Source organism: Adiantum capillus-veneris, chromosome 23, assembly GCF_014529385.1.
Source record: "Adiantum capillus-veneris isolate H3 chromosome 23, ASM1452938v2, whole genome shotgun sequence".
NCBI lineage: Eukaryota > Viridiplantae > Streptophyta > Polypodiopsida > Polypodiales > Pteridaceae > Adiantum > Adiantum capillus-veneris.
In genome coordinates this window covers 72,944,251-72,962,702 of record NC_140953.1, presented here as the reverse complement: position 1 = coordinate 72,962,702, position 18,452 = coordinate 72,944,251, and positions in this window count along the sequence as shown.

Genomic DNA, 18,452 nt, shown 5'->3' with positions numbered 1-18,452 from the left:
ATAAGGTATGCAACCATTTGCCAACAGTATTTGATAACATGCACTAGGTGTGTGTACCTCCATCGCAGTTTCTTACATGCTTGTGCAATTTACGTGTTAGCAACACCTAAAACTTGGTGTGCAGAAGACAACGGTCAAGCAAGGCTTGACTTTGCATCGATTGGCAAAATTGGGGTTATACATGCCAAAATGCGTTGTTATTTTCTAGTTTGCACAACATTTAAGGCAAGCAAGGCTTGCATTGATTTACAGAAAGGTCATAAGTTGATTGGACCATAGATTTTGTTGGTCCATATCTCTTTTGATATGTCCTCTTTGAGCTATCCTACGGAGACTTCCATTTAGGTATCTCCCATAGTGGCTTTCTAAGTTGGTGATATGCTATCAGCATCGGACTTGCTGACACTTTGTGAGTATATATGTATGCATCACGCCAACTTGACAAGCAGAGGCTTGGACACGGCCAATTTTCACTGAATGCTTGGCAAGGCCGACTTTCTTTTGTTGTAATATCTATCATGAGATAGAGTATCTTTAGCTATGAACAATGGTCGCATACAAAGTGGGTCTACTGAGATGTATCATGCAAAGGAAAGATTTCCCACGTGGGGTATATGCTATGTGCATACATACTTGAGGGGAAAAAAGACACAAATTAAAAAAAAATTACACGCGAGTGTGTATTTCATACATACGCTATCTCACTGAAGGAGTACATATGGCTATGAGCCAGCTTCGAGCGAACTATCAAAAACCTTGTCATAAGTGGGCGACAAGCTGGTTAGTACATTTCAAGTTATGTTTGTTCTTGTCTATGTTTCACTTTTTATTTTGGCAAAGCTCTCTCTGCTGTGCAAAGCGAAGTGCTTGGGCAGACTCCATACGAAGCAACTATACAAACCACAGTGCTTTGCCTATCTTCACATGAAGCACAACTTCTCTTATGTGCCATAGTATTATTGATTACCTTCGGATCAATGAGAATGGCACACATCTTTGGCACTATGTGGATATCAACTCATAGTTTTCGTAACGGTGCACTGTGATGTATCCATGTCAGTGTAATCGTGCAAGGCATGTATACCAGCTCACATGGTTGAGACTGTCTTTGCAGCCAAGGGCTTATCATTCCATTTTTTGATCTGTATGTATGGCATACTAGTAAGATGGACGTACAACACCCATCATTGCATATGCTTTTGATATAGCACTAGCTCCTCTGTCAAGGACAAGCTCAGTTGTTGTTGTTTTTATGTTGTTGCTGTTTTCAAACAATCATAGTCACATACACGATTGAGTGGGTTAAGACGTGACTTCTGGTACCTCTCTCTACGAGGGCATGGTACAATTACACTGATGTACGCTTATAGGATAAGCTATGACACAGACATGGTCTGCACTGAAGCATTTGACAAGGGTATACAACACATTAGAATAAGGGGATTTACTCATCCCACCATTCTCTCTCTCTCTCTCTCTCTCTCTCTCTCTCTCTCTCTCTCTCTTTCTCTCTCTCTCTTTCCAACTTCTATGCGGGTAGGGCGGTGACAGGAAAGGCTAAGCTCCATCTATTGACACCTATTTTGGCATAGCTAAGAGTTATTTATTTGTAGTCTATGAGTGATTGATTTCAAGATCGAACACTTCTATCCAGTCAAGTACCCATCGATTATAGTGGACAAGCAAGAGTCTTGCCATTAATGATTTTTTGGACATTATTTTAGCACTACACACTTTGAGTGTGAAAATCCACTTGAGTTCTTGAACGTCCTAAACTCGTAAGGCTTATCTCTACCAAGGTGTATAGATTGCGCCAGCATTTTAGACAGCACGGTTGTTCACAAAAACCCAAGATTAGGGAGTTTTGGGTTCGAAAAAAATCTAGTTGTGAATATGATTCCACCTTCAGTGGATCTCTTGTTTTATCTCTAGCACTAGGAGTGTCTTTATGAGTCCATTTTAAGTAAGACCCAGCTTGTGATTATTAAATCACTTTTAAGTGTGTTGGTCAATTTCTGGAATCTTCACACTTGCTGTTTTGAGGAAAGAAGTCCATAAGCTGCCAAGGGCTCGTGGATAATTTCAACTTCCAAGTTGAATTAAGATACTAGTGACTGCTAGTTGAGCAGTTTCCTGCAATGTTTAACCAAGGGATTTGACAATGTTGATTTTACCCAAGGGGTCTAGTTTGCAAAGGCAACACCCAAGGTTACATGGGCAATACTACTTGCATTTCACTAATTTTCAATTAGTGTTCCTAGGCCTTTGCCGGTGGGAAATTTAGGCAGGTGCTTTCCACTCCGCTTTAGGTACGCATCTGTTTTGGTTTTGTTTCTTTTGGTTTGCTTTTTTTAATGTCGGATGCATGAACTATGATTGGTCTTCAAAGAAAGGACAAGGTCATGTACAAGCCAAGACATTTTGGCTGTGCTGTCCACAATAAGTTTCTGCATTATGCAGTTATAGCCCACTTGTAGGGTTTATTTGGCACATGTTGTCACATGGGATACAACATGGTCTAGGAACTCAAGGAGTTCGGTTTAGCCAGTGTGGAGCAAGGCTAATGAGAGTCCCTCTCACTCCTGTCGTAGAGTGTTTGCAGTTACCTCCACGCACAAGTACATCTCGTACTTGAACGATGTTCTTTTTTTAGACACCCTTACATGAGACAAATTCCACATGTGGAGAATATGAGTCTCTGGGACTAACACAGGTGTGTACAAGTGATAGGGAGGTGATGATACAATTTTCAAGCCAAAATTTTACAAAAGTAATTAATCACGATTATTTACAGCAAACAACTTTTTCTTACAAAACTTGAAAATTTTGACATAAACACATTCTATATACCTAAAACAAGTCCTAATTTGAATTTGGTAAAACTTGGTCTTGCCGACATCACTTGTGCTTTGTCAACTCTGAAATCACCGATTTTTGTGACTACATGGCCTGTAGAGTTGGTTAATTGCTTTTGAGGCTATGGATTTGTCCACAACATAGTTCTGAATCAACTCATCCAATTTTGGCCCATTTGGAGTCAGTTTGACCTTGTATGTCAATTTTGACGCTTTGTAGTCTTCGAGCTGTTTTTTGCTTTTTGAGGGCTTGGCTTGATTGATTTTATGAAACCAATCATATACATTGTGTATAGACCTCGTATGCAAGCTGTCTGTGGAGTCAGAATGCAATTCTGGCATCTGCCAAAAACCTAGCTTTTCTACTTGGGACCCCCTCGACCCTTGCCAAATGGTCAATTGTTGATATAGAAGTGTTCTATTATGTTGGGGCATGCTACAATTCAAATCTCATCCAATTTGGTTGAGCTGACAGGCCGCTATGGTTGATTTTTGATCGTAGGTCTTCGTGCATTGCTCGGATTCTAGGGTTTTTTTCAAGAGTTTAGACTAGCTACCGGCCGTAAAAAATGGATTATTGATAAGTATAAAACTTACCCCTCATGTCTTGTGTGAGACGGCGTTGAAAACAGGTGACTGTGGACTCCGAAAAATACGTACGAAGAGGGTCGAAAAGCTCTCTCTCTAAAGGCAACAAGTGGAAATGTGGTGATTTTAGCATAGCTTGGGTATCTATACTTGGACTTCCCGAACCATTTTTCTCCAAATTCCCCTCGTAGTCTTACTAGGCCATGAAACCTATGCTAGACTCAAAAATTTCCCCGATCGGATCCATGTAGCTCATTCTGCAAGAATTCTGCAAAAGTAGGTCTGGCCGCCCAATTTAGGCTTTCCGCTTCCATCTGTCGATTCGATTGAAATTTTTTGTGCTTGTCCACCTTGTCTTTCTGATCACCACTGTGTCTTCAATTTTTCCATTTGAGCTCATTTGCTATTTATTATTAATTTTTGACCCGTTTATTAAAAAATCAACAAAAATAACAAAATGTGCTAAAAAAGCAAAGTAAGAATCCATAATTAAGAAAATCCATTGAAAAACACAGCTTTATTGTTGGCATTTTTGCTCGTTGACAAGCATCACACCTTCGAACATATTCTTTGCCATCTGCAAAAAGTGTTGGCCACCATATGCCCGCTATTAAGATTTCTCTTGCGGTGGTCTCACTGGAAAAGTGACCTCCAGCTAATTCAGCATGTGCTTGTTCTATAATTGGAATATACTCGTCTTCATTTGCACAAAGATTAAGATTTTGGTCCTTACCTTTCTGATACAGTTGGTTTCCAATAAGAGCATAGTCTCTTGCTTCAGTTTTAAGTGCTCTCTGATGGCGTTTACTCATATCCTCGGGAAATGTTCGGCTCAATAAGTAAGTAACTAGATAGTTACTCCACTTAGGAACATGTGACATTTGGAACAATGTTACATGAGGTATGGGTGTTTGTTTTTGACGTTGAGGACAATCCTTTACAAAAGAGTGAACATCACTCATCATAGTTAGCCAAAATACTCCAAGTCTCAAGATTTGTCGCATAGTTTGGTCTTCCGTAAAGTGAAGTCCTACTATGGTAATATGTGCTTGACTTAGGTATTGGGTTTTCTCTTCAAGATTAATGCATAAGAGCAATATTCCATCTTGCTTTCTTTTGTATAGCCTACCAGCTAGTAACTGATACATAGCCGATTGCTCAATTAATCCTATTGTAATAGGAAGTGGTTTTTGCGAATCCACTTGAGCTATGGTCATCAATGATACCATATTTTTCGGCCATCAAGGTATCATTTCTACGGAGAACAAATAGGCATCTGGTAGATCATCGTCTACTCCTTTAGGTGATTCTTCTAAAACAATCCTTGACAAATGGTCTGCTTCTTAATAAGTAGTGCCCTTTTTTACAACTACAGTGAAATCAAATTTTAGAAGAATGATGAACCATCTCGCTATTCTTCTTGTGCTGCATGGGTTGTTGACCAAGTACAATAAGGCTTGGTGGTCCACAAATAGCACAAATTTGTTGGCTAATAGGTAATGTCTATATTTTTTTACGGCATAGATCCTTCATAATCCTTCCCTTTCGATGGTGTTTTAATTCTTTCCTCCATATTCAATTGTCGGCTAGCATAAAAAATAGGAAAATCAATTTTCCCGTCTCCCGGTTGAGCTAGTATACACCCTATTGCAAAATTGGAAGCATCTACATGTATGTGGAATATCTTATTCCAATTTGGTGCTTTCAATATTGGCGTTGAAGTGAGAGCTTGCTTAAACTTCATGAAGGATTCCTCACATGCTTTAGTCCATTCAAAGTGTGTAATCAAGCTAAACATGGGTTTTGCAATTATAGCGTACATGTAAATGAACCATCTGTAATATCCACAATGTCCCATGAAGGCTTGAACCCCTTTGACTGTTGTTGGTCGACTAGGCAAATCAGCAATAACATGAATTTTATCCATGTCAGTAGCTATGCCGTTTTTAGACACTATACGTCAAGATTTGTTCCTTGTCTTCCCATGAATTTGCACTTTCAAGATTTAAGAAAATCCTATAAAGTCTACATTTTTCGAATATCTTTTTGAGGTGTTCAAAATGATCAGCCCGGATTGATGAATGTACGCATAGATCATCCATATATACTTCCAAGAATTTCCTAAGATATTCTTTAAAAGCATGGCTCATCAATTTTTGAGAGGTGGTAGGAGCACTAGTTAACCCAAAAGACATAATCCGATAGGAAAAAATACCCCATTCCGTTGCAAAAGCAGTTTTATGATTATCTTTTGGGTCAACCAAAAGTTGGTTGTATCCCAAAAATCCATCTAAGAAGTTGTAAGCTTCTTTTCCTGCAACGCGTACTAAAACATGCTCAGTGATTGGAAGAGGAAAGCTGTCTCTAATGGTAGCAGCATTCACTTTCTTGAGGTTGGCACACACTTGTAGTTTTCCATTCTTTTTGGGTACTACCACAATTGGAGACACCCAATCTGTGTGTTCAATTTCATAAATGAATTCGGCTTCCTTTACTTTTTCAATCTCTTCTTTGATATTCCTCGCAAATGTTTCATTGTATGTATATGGCCTTTGTCTACTTGGTTTTGCATCATCTCTCATGGGTATAGTATGTTGATAGATTTTTGGATCAACACCCTTGAGATCCTTGTAAGACCAAGCAAAGATATCTCGGTACTCTTTCAAAAAGCTTAACAAAAGCTCTTCTTCTTCTTCTGTTAGGTCATTTGCAATGTAGGCAGGCATAGGCTCTTCTTGTGGTTCGTCGGCTAGATCTATCTTTTCTGTGTTTTCTGGCCCTTTGTAGGACTCGCCCTGTTTTCGTAGTTCTCCAACAGGTTGTTCAACTATGATTTTCGATCTTGGAGAGTATATTTCTTGTAATGGGATGGAAGACTCATTACATCTTTACCATCCTCTTCTGTGGTTTCCATTTTAGTTGTATATATCTCCTTTAGAGTTTTTTTAAACTCTTGATACTTCTTTTTCCGCTCAGCTCATGTCATGGTTGACTCCTTGTCTTGGTTTTTTGGTTTTGCTTGAGTATCCTTCCCCGTTTTTCTTGATGTTTTCAATATTTTTGGATTTTCATTCAAAGGATATCTGCAAATGATTTTTTCCTTGACACTATCATGTGCATCTATCTGCATCAAGAACTGTGTTCTACTGGAGACTGATGGCATAGGTTTAGCTTTCACGTTTCTGGTGTCTCTTTTTCGTCTATACCATTTTTGTCTTCTCGATTTCTGATTAGGAAATTCAAAAAACTTTTCCTACCCTCCTTTCATGAGTAGCTTAGCTCTCACATGTTCTTTTTCCGACCCCGAATCATCTAAGGTACCTGAATGTTCTTCTAACTCATCTATTGCATCGTAGTAGAGGTCTGAAAAGACTTGTTGAGCTTTCATCAAGTCCCTGGTTTCCTGAATTTCATCTTCAATGTGGAGGGTTGAAATCATTTGTATGGGAATTATATCAGGCATAGACATATTCACACATACATCCCTTGTCGCTAAAATTGAGTCCACTCAAATGGATCAAACAAATGCTCTGGAAAGGGTTCAGGTACATATGCTTCGTCTGTGCAATCCCTTTCTAAGATACATTCTTCTCGTTTTAAGCTTCCATTTTCTAAAGCTCCGCACATCCATATAGGAGTATGTTTGTTCAACCAAGATGGAAGCTTAGTTGCAGTCAAAGAAACTAAATCAAACTCTTGTATGGGCATTTTCATGAAATCTCTATAAGTGTGATCTTTAGGTTAACCCTTGTTATTGATCCCACTTGCTTCAAGTACAGATAATTGTTTCCCCAATCTTGGATGAGTTGTACTTGTCGCATGAAAGGTCTTCTCAATATGATTTTGTAATTGAGTTTCTTCCCCAAGTCTACTATCGCAAAAGTGTGTTGATATTCAATCCCACATGAATTAACTATCACTTTTTCAAGGCAGTCCTAAGGGTCTTTTAATGTGTACATCAGCCAATCACAATTTCATTCAAGTTTGTCTAATGGCTGGCTGTCCCCAGGATTCCCATACTGCTTTCGTGGCTATTTTTATGCCTACCCCACTAACCAGTATTGCCATGGTTTCTATCTCATTATATTTCACTAGAAGGGTTGTGTTCTCTTCTTCCCCTTTGTAGTACTCTCCGACTTTGTTCATTGGAACAGATCTAATCTCTTTGTTATCCATTTTGTGTTTCAATCTTCCCAAATTTTTTGCGATGAGCCCCGTTATCCCCACCTTCTCTAGGGTTTTCTATAGATCATTCCATAGATATGGTCTGATCTTTAACAGTTCTTTCAAAGTAAGAGTGCATTGGATGGGTGTAGACATGATTGAATGAATGTTGTCTACTTCTAGGGTCTGTTCCACTCTTTTTACTTGAGTGGTCTTACACACTATGGATTCATCTTCGTTATCTCCCAAATAAGAGGGGAGTGTTTTCAAGGTCAATGGTTTTGACATTCCTAAAGCTTCCGATCCGCAATCCCCATATAACGATTGTACATCCATGTCCATACCAGTAGGTTGTCTAACCAAACTTTCTCTATAGGATCTCACTTCAGAGTTAGGCTCCCATCATTGATCTCTCTAAATTTTTCCCATAAGTGCCGTGGCCAATCTTCCTCTACGAATGGAATTCCATCTAAGGCATCTTCGTTGTCCGGAACTATAAGTTCTGGCACTTTTGATTCAAGGTGGGGTTCTACCTCGGTTCTACCACCACTTCGGATGTTTCTTTAGTGTCTCTTACCACAAGTTCTCCAGGTTTCTTTAGTGTCTCTTACCACAAGTTCTTCAGGTTTTGCCATACTTTTGAGCTTTGGTTGTTGTTTTTCCAGCAACTCTTGCGTGATGCTTACCAAATTTTGATAAGCTTCTAGCTTAGCTGCTTCCATGTCTGGAGAAGGATAGTTTTTCCATTTGTTTTCCATGTCTTGGCCTGCTTTAAGTTCTACTTGGTAGGCTTCCAAGGTTGCATTAATAGGCTCAAAAATTTTATCAACCAAAATTGATCCTCTAGATTTCACGATGGTTTCCTTGATTTCGCTTCCAGTTTCTTTCACCTTTTCCTGGAATAGTTTTTTTGCTTTCTCCTCAATTTCAACCCGTTGTTTCTATTTTCTCACCTCATATCTCTTGCTTCTACTTCTTTTGGTCTTTTGAGAGGCAATTTCTGCATTCTCCAAATCATCAGAGGAGTTATGTTTCTTTTTCTTAGCCTGGGCTCTGGTGATTACCTTGATTGGAACAATCAGTTCACTCTCATATGAGCTACTAGGTATCACATGGACTACATTAACTATTGTTTTACCCTTGTTTAAAGGATTTTAAGGACAATCTTCTGGAAAGTGTCCTCCCTTTTTGCAACATTGTATGCAATAAACTTCGACTGGCTTAAGGTTCTTTTGAGGCTCTGGGCATTCATTTTTTCCAATGATCATCTGCACCACAGTTTTGGCAGTTTCTTATTCTTGGCTTAATCATGGGTCTTACCATAGGAGGTCTAACACCTTGATTAGCCACATAATACATTGGTGCAAGCTCTGGTGGAGCATAAGTCATAGGTTCTTTCATTGGTGGTGAATGTGAATTATACCAATCTCCTCCTACCATTACTGTAGATGGACTAGGCTCAGCATAGGGTGTAACAGGCACTAGTGCTTGTTCATCTAAGACTCCCTCTGGATGCATGTACTTTACAGGCACTGCCTATGTCCTGGATACGGAGGTTGTTGACCCAACACGGGTTGAGGTCTTTCCATACCTATAGGTGGTCTTTGAGCTGGGGCCATGTTAGGCCGATATATGTACATGGGTTGTTCGTGTGGCTTCATGGGCACGTACGGAACATTCCCATCATACTTTGGTCGGTAGTAGCACTCATTGTTCTCATGGTTGGTCCATTTACCCTCAATTGCATACCATTTTTGCGATCTAATTGGTTGTCCCTGTTGTATCCCTTGCCCTGGTCTCCTCGTAGGTGCTTTTTGCATGTTATTCATCATGTCATTCATCCTTTTGAGCATGTCTTCTATGGCTGAAAGTGGTGCTGAGCAGTCGTTCCCACTTGAGCTGGTTTGGTGGATGCTATTTTCTCACTTTGGTTATCCTTAGGGACATCTTCTTCATTGAAAATGTCACAATTGTCTCCTAAGTCAATAGCATCTAACACACACTCTTCTAGGGTTGTATGCTTCTTGTTTATTTCCTCTAGAAACAATGATACTAGTCATTCTTTTGCAGGTATCTCTCGCCCTGGGCATCTGGCAATGTATTGTTTCATTCGAGTTACACAATCCCTAACAGACTCACCTTGTTTCTGTTTAAAGCTGTAGATTTGAGCTACCGTATTATGTTTGATCTCCGTTTTGAAACAAGCAGCTACAAATCCTTAAGCTAATGTGTTCAAGTCCATGATTGACCTTGGTGGAATGTTTTGGAACCATGTTAATGCTTTTCCTTCTAATTTCATTCCAAACCCCTCCAATTGAGTATTGAAATTGAATATGCTTTCTGCTCTTAGCACTTGCTTAAAGCTTGCTAGTGGTCATATGGATCCCCTAATCCACTGTATTTTTTGACCCATTTCTGAAAATCGACTGGTCTGACACATCTATTTGGTTCAACTCCTGGTCTCCTGGCAGTTGGTCCTGTTCCGAGTCCTTCAAACCAGTCTGTTGGAAATAGTGACTCATGTAGCCCTGGACTGGCTTTAGTGTCATTCGGTTTTCTTCGTGATGAGGTGGTTTTTGGTTTCTTAATATTACTCTCAGAAGATCTTTCACAGTGTTCATCTCTTGGAATATTTCTGGTTCTTGTTCCAATATCCAATCCCTTATGGAATACCCTCGGTATTTGGTTTGTTCTACCTCCTCAGGAGTCATCATAACAAAGTTGTTGTTATAACAATCCCTAAATAGGTAGGTCGGTAGGTTTGCCGATCCCTTATCTTTGATCTTGAAGATATAGATGATCTTCATGGGTGTTAGTTGTCCTGATTTGGCATGCAAAGTCCACAGAAGATCTTTGATATTTCTATCCTCCCAACAATAGATTCCGATCCTAGGATTATCCATACTAAGCCCTTTCAAAGGCTCAAATCAACTTGATCGTATCCCTCGAATTCTAAAGTTGGTGGTCCTTCTTTTGCGGCCATATCTGGAATTATGGTGTTTACTTCTAACCCCCATTTGTCTATCACATTAGGGTTTTTGACTTGTAAATACTGAGTTCGTTTCTATCCATGTATGTGTTTCCTTGTTTGTTTGCCTTGATCTTCTTTTTGAACTTAATACCATGGCCATCAATGCGAGTAGCATACTCTTCGTTAGGATCCAGGTAAACCTGAGCTCCATGGCGATTAGTCTTATAAAATGAGAGTATATGCTTGTAGTGCAATGTCTTCCGGTTTCTGAGTGAGTCGAGTAGGATGACATTTTAAATGTTGAATCTGAGAAAGTGCCTGAGACTTCTTCAAGGATAGTATGCAAGGAATTGCCTTGATTCACGCTTTCTTCAGTGGATACTCTACTGAATGTTTCTCCAAGTATGCCCTGATTTCCTAGTACAAGACCAGATGTAAGGTTCATAAAGACTTGTGAAGTCCTGGATAGAGCACTTATCTTTGGATTGTCTTGTTGTCAATTTCCACTTGACTTGATTGCAACTTCTTTCAAACTACTGATTCCTTGTCTACAACCTGATTCCTATATCAATTTTGATCAAGTTAGCTATTCTTTCATAAAGATTGTATAGTTTTTGCTAACTATTGCGTTTGGTCTATGTGTATCACTTCAATTCGAGCTAATTTAGTCAGCAGTTGAGATTTTCAGACTCGACTTTTCCAAAAATCAAAGGATTAATCTGCAACCCGAAAACTGAGAGAACATGTACCAATTTGGATCCGATTGAACCCAAAATTTCCCGGTGGCCTTGTATTATGTTGGTCTAGCACTGTACAAGTTCAAAAGTCAAAATTGGTGCCTCTGTATAGCAGTAGTGTAAATAATCGTGATTATTTACTTTTGTCAGCTTTTTTCACTTTTTGGCTTCATTTGCCAAGTGTACAACCTGTTAAGGTCCCTGGACAAGTTTCACTAAATTTGGACAAAATTTGTTCAAGTTTATTATCTGTTTCGTGTCCGCAGACTCTGATTTCAAGAATCTGGCTTAAGTCTCACTAGTGATCCAAACTTTACCAAATTTGATTTGTGTGGTCTACTTGAGATGCTTGACCTTGTGGTATACTCAAATGCGCAAGATTGTCAATTTTTGAAGCAGATGTAAATAATCGCGATTATTTACTCCATCTATTTTTTTGCAAGTTTTTGTTCCAATCTTGACACAGATTTGTTAAGCACTTCAACTTAAGGTCTCTAGCCAAGTTTCATCAAGTTTGGACTGGTCATCAGTTTTCTGTCCGTAGACTGACTTTGCAAATTTGGTCACAATTTTCAATCCAATGATCGAAATCTTACCAAATTTGGTTTGTGGGCTTATTACAACGTGCTGAAACTAGTGGTATGCTAACTTAGTCAAAAAAGGTTGAAAAATGGGACATATGGCAACTTTTTATATCTTTTTAGTCAAGTGAGCATGTACAAGTGTCTATCACATCAAATAAGCCTATGAATCAAATTCCATTGAGTTTGGACAAATTTTTCCGTAATTTGCACTCAAGTTCCCGAAAGTCAATACAAACTTTAGTTTTTTTTCAGTCTTTTAACAGTTTGGTGATCCAAATCTTTTGTACATTTACAAAAGTTGTTTGTACACATACAATGAGTCACTGGTATCAACCTTGGTCAAATTTGAGCTGAAAGTAAATAATCGTGATTATTTACTTTATGCCCAAAATGAACATTTTTTTGTAATTTTTCAATGGATAGTCTTTTCAGAGTTATTTTAAGCTTATCAATCAAGTCAAAACTTAATTAGGCCTAAAATATCAAGAAAAAGTAAATAATCTGAGTTTTTGCAAACTCTTAAAATTTTTACCTCAATGTGTCCTTGAGCTTATCCACTGGTTCATACAAATTTTAAGCATACTCTCGAGTCGGATTGAGTGGTTTGGAGACTTTTTGTGCTATTTCTAGCCCTAGATCTGAAATTCTGCAACTTCAAATAACAACTCACAATGATTCTTTCGGAGAGAGCAATGTTCTGAATTCCACCTCGGATCCTACTTACCCTACTCCTAGGTTCTCATGCAATGGGGTTGTGGAAAGTGTCCACAAACACTCGTTTTCTTATTAATTATGGTTTCATGAGCATTGATCTTAAGACTAGTCCTGTCTATCAATCATTCTCAAAATCCTAATCTAGTTCTACAATCCTATAATCCTAAAGGCACTCAACAAGTACGATTACTTCCAAGCTACCTCTACACAACAAAAGACGACAATCTTAAGCTATGCGGTTTCAAAAAGAAAGTTTTTACTCTAGGAGATCCTAGAGGAAGTTAAAGGATAACTTTACAAGATGCTCGTGTTTTTCCCTGGTTTAGGTCTCTTCGATCCCCGGCAGCGGCGACAAATGTGGGATGGTTGTTTAACCTCACTCCTATCTTATTGCAAATTTAGCGAGAACCACGATTAAATTGTCAATCCATGGGACGAAGCTGACTTGACTAGTGCATAAAGGCTACAAGAGGTTGTCAATCTCTCGGAAAACAACAAACAACTCGCATCTAACTCAAGCTATGTACTCAAGTGACTGAAATCACCAAAAGCCAATCGCTCATCGACAAACAAATCACATTCGTTAGAGCATCAAATGACATCCAAACGTAATAAAACTTCTAGGACATGTTTATAAGACCTAAGCACACATGCTTATGGTCTCAAATCTCACTTTAGGTCAAGTGTCAAAATCGCGATTATTAACAACAGTGGATTTTTGACCTAGTTGTTTTTGACCCAGAATGCACCTAAATGCTTAGCAATGATGTCCCAATACCCCGCCTATACTTAGTTTTTGATTTTGAAGTGTCAATTCTTACTTATGATGAAATTAGGCTGCGGGTCGGCGACACTAAAACTTACGAAATATTGTGAACTGCTTATGTCAATACGTAAAGCTCTTACATGCAGTTGCAACGCAACAAACGCGACTGTAATGTTACAACCGGGGAGGGAGTAGGAAGCGCGAGAAGGAGAGAAGTGAGCACCATTAGCTCACGCTGTGTATTTCATTATCCAAAACTTAAAAATAACTTACAAAATTTGGTTTTTATACCTTAGCCAAGGTTTTTGGTGGTCAAAACTAATAATTTGGGAGCTCTAACTAAAGATGGGTAATGATAGGTTGATACAATCTGGAAGCTTGTAGCTCTAGCTCATCAATTACAAAGATTTATCCGTAAATAGGAGTTACGGTATTCCTGATTGATCAAAATAATAAGTGTTTTTACAATGAGAGCTCCGAAAAATGGTCTTCGAGTTAGCTTGCTGTGCTAACACAAGATTTGTTAGCCACACAAAGCACATAGTTGCAAACACAATGGAAAGCTCTGATCTTCATTTCTTCACATCTAAATGGTAATTTTATTGTGCAATGACTAATCTGGTTCAGCATGTCACACCTTGTCACAACATTGTGACCTTGATAAAGAAATACTTATAACTTTTTATGGGCTTTTTTTCTTTACTTACCCTCTTGCACATGAAATGTTCACTTGGCCAGCAATTTAACTTAATTGATTCATAATTTTCGGATCTTTGCATAATTAATATTCATTTTTCTTTGTTAGAATTTCTATTTATAAAAACCTAATTTTTTAACACCAGATATCTAATGATGTAGAACTTATTTTGCAAGATCCAACGGTCATTTGGTAGATTATGACCTAAGGAATGTGAGCATCCAAAAAAAATTAAACTTCAACGTTTCATTTTTTAAAGATCTACCTTAGAAAATAACAAAGACTACTTAGAGAACCTTGATATAGTTTTTTTTTTAATCTAATAAATAATGTACATTGCCACTCATTTTGATTTTCATATATATCATAATTCTTAGTGTAAGGTACTCATAGAAAAAAATTTGAGTCAATTTGAGTAAGGGAAAGACATGTTGTTTTAATTTTTTCACTTACACCATTCACTTGAGGTGTGCCTCCTTAGGTTTGGTAAATACCAAACCTAGAAATTTTGACACTTGTCAACCAACCATGGCTTGGTTCTACTCTCCCAATCCTAGTTGGCTAGTCCACCTCATACAAGGAGGCCGCCACCACACCAAAGGTCCATGTCATCACCCCATCTCACCTTCCACATCACCACAGTCAACACTTTGACCGTAACACTTGGCTTGCCATGTCACTCTAATTGCCAACTCATCCACCACCCTCCACTGCCACCTTGCATCCCACTTCACCTTAAGTGCCATGTCATCCACCACCTCACATGCCACGTGTAAGTATTGCTTGCATGGCTTGCCACATCACTCGCCACCTCATGAGCCACCAAACATGCCACATCGCCACCTTCTCATCATGTCCTTTTTTGCCACCTTATCATTATATGTCACCATTTTGACACATCATCATATGACATGGCAAATGAGGGGATCCCATCCGCCACCTCATCTTTCCACCTATGCATTCCATGTCATCAATCATCCACATCAGCTTTCCACATGGATGACCATGTCATTCATGCATGGCCACGTCAATAGCCATGTCATTTTTTTAAAATAATGTAAATAAATTAAAAATCAAGCAACCTACTTATTTACGTGGTAATTTAAGCAAAAAATGTATATATTTTCATGTAATTTTTTATTTTTAAAAGTGTAAATTAATAATAAAATTCCATTTATTTGAAATATTATTAGATCACAAAAAGAAATATTTTTTAAAAATAGCTTTTGGTTTACTTATGCACACGGGTTCGGGACCTTCCGTATCGATAAAAGCCGTACATAGCACGCGGCAGAAAAAACGTCCACCGCGCTCCTTGATCACACCACGGCCCGAGCAGGAGCTTACCGTAGTCGGTACCTCGGCCCTAGACACGGTCCGCTATCACTCATTGCCTATCGAGCCTCGTCGGCCACCCCAAGTGCGTTGAACCCCGCTAGACTTGAAACGGGCCACAAGTAGCCAAGCCCGTCGGTGGAATGTAGCCTTGGCACTCGCCCGAGGGAGGGTTTGCATCCCAACATCACAAGAGGGGTGTGGGGAACTCGTCGCCTCACCTCATTCGTCCTTCATGCCGCGGTTTGCCCCGTTCCCATCTCAACCAAGCACCACTATCTTCTAGTTGTACACAATCTGGTGCGGGCCGACAAACCCCCCAAGAACCATGACCCACGGGCCGACAAATGGGTGAAACCCCCTTGTTGGGGGAAGGCCGTAAGAGAAGGTTTCCACAAGACGGATTGCGATGGCCTGAAACTTTATAGGGGCAAATATTTAGGTGCTTTCCTTGCCCCTGCAATGTTTCATGGCCATCCGCTCCCGTCTAGTCTGTCTAGGTTGGCACAATCGTCAATCTTTTCGTTTTGGCTTCGCTAAGGTCCCAATGGTAAAAAATTGGCGATTTTGCCATTGTAGACCATCGACATGGATTGCAATGCCCATGAAACTTTGGAGGGGAGTGGATTTAGGTACTTTCCCTATCCCTGCAAAGTGTCATGGCCATCCACTCCCATCTCGTTCGTTTAGGGTGGCACAATCGACAATTTTTTCATTTTGGCTTCGCTAAGGGCCCAATGGTAAAAAACTGGCAATTGTGCCACCGTAAATCATCAAGATGAATTGTGATGCCCATGAAACTCTGTAGGAGAGGGGATTTAGGTGCTTTCCCTGCCCCTGCAAAGTTTCATGCCCATCCGCTCCCAGCTCGTCGGTCTAAAATGGCACAATCGTCAATTTTTTCGTTTTGGCTTTGCTAAGGGCCCAATGGTAAAAAACTGGCGATTGTGCCACCGTAAACCGTCGAGACAAACTGCGATGTCCATGAAACTTTGCAAGGATGGGGATTTAGGTTCTTTCACTATTCCTGCAATGTTTCATAGCCATCCACTCTCGTCTAGTTGGTCTAGGGTGGCACAATTTGCAGGGACAGGGTTGAGTACTATTTCCTCACTCATGCAAAGTCTCACAGCTATTCGATATGGTTTGAGTGGTCAAAGCCCATACTATGCTAAAAAGGACCGTATGAGCCATTTGACCTATTCTAGCACATAGTATGGTTTGAGACCACCTAAACCATATTAAATGGCCACTTTAGCCATATGAGACATATGGCTTGAGACCACCTAAACCATATTGAATGGGCCGTATGAGACATATGATCCATTTTAGCACATAGTATGGTTAGGGACCACCCAAAACATATCGGATGGCCACAAGACTCTGCAAGGATGGGGGTGATCAACTGGTACTTCACCCTTGCAATGTTACACAACCATCTGATATGGTATGGGCAGTTAAGGCCCATATTATGCGCTAAAATGGGACGTATGAGCCATAGGCCCATTTTAACGCATAGTATGGGTCGAGATTGCCCAAACTATATTGGATGGCCACAAGACTTTACACAGTGGGGGAGAGTATAGTTTTTACACCCCTAAATTTTTTTCTAGCCATCCGATATGGTATGGACAGTCAAGGCCCATACCATGTGCTAAAATGAGATATATGGCTCATACAACAAATTTTAGCACATAGTATGGGTCGAGGTCTCTCAAACCATATTGGATGGCCTTAAAAATTTGCATGGGCTAGGTTAAGTACTATTTACTCACTTTTGAGAAGTCTCATAGCTATTCGATATGGTTTGGGTGGTCAAAGCCCATACTATGGGATAAAATGAATCGTATGAACCATACGACCCATTCTTGCGCATAGTATGGTTCGAGACCACTCAAACCATATTGGATTGCCAAAATACTTGGCATGGGTGGGGGTGAGCTCTATTCTGCCATCCCTAGAATTTCTCATAGCCATTCGATGGTATGGACTATCAAGGCCCATAATATGTGCTAAAATGGGCCGTATGAGACATACGGTCCATTTTAGCACATAGTATGGTTCGGGACCGCCCAAACCACCCACAAGACTTGTCACCGATGGGGGTGAGAACCATTAGTTCACCCCTATAATGTTACACAACTATCTGATATGATATGGGAAGTCAAAGTGCATACTATGTGCTAAAATGGGATATATGGTTCATACAACCCATTTTAGCGCATAGTATGAGACTTGACCGCCTATACCATATCGAATGAATGTGAAACTTTGCACGGGTGGAATAGTAGTGCTCACTCCCATTCGTAGAATTTTTTACAGCCATCCAAAATGGTTTGGGTGGCGGTCTTGTCCCATACTATGCGTTGAAATGGGTCATATGAGTCATACAACCCATTTTAGCGCATAGTATGGGCCTTGATCGCCCACACCAGTTTGGATGGATGTGAAAATTTCAAATGGGAAAATGAGACTCATCCCCACCCTTGAAAATTCCTACAACCATCCAATATGGTTTGAGCGGTCCCAATCCATATTATGCACTAAAATGAGCCATTTGGCACATACAACCCATTTTAGTGTATATTATCGGCATTGATCTCCGATACCATAGCGGATGGCTGTGAAAATTTTTCATAGGTAGAAAAATATTTATCACCTCCAATCCTAGAAAGTTGCATAGCGATCCAAACTGGCATGGGTGGTCAAGGCCCATACTATGTGCTAAAATGGGCCGTATGGCCATTTGAGCACATAGTATGGTTCGCGACCACCCAGAACATATTGGATGGCCACAAGAATTTTCACGGGTGGGGTTGAGAACCATTTCACAACCCGCACAAAGTTTCATAGCCATCCAATATGGTATGGGTGGTCAAAGCCCATAATATGTGCTAAAATGTGCCCTATGAGCCATACGGCCCATTTTAGCGCATAGTATGGTTTGGGACTATCCAAACCATATTAGATGGCCATGAGACTTTTCACAAATGGGTGTGAGAACCACTTAACCACCCCTACAAAGTTTCACAGCCATCCAA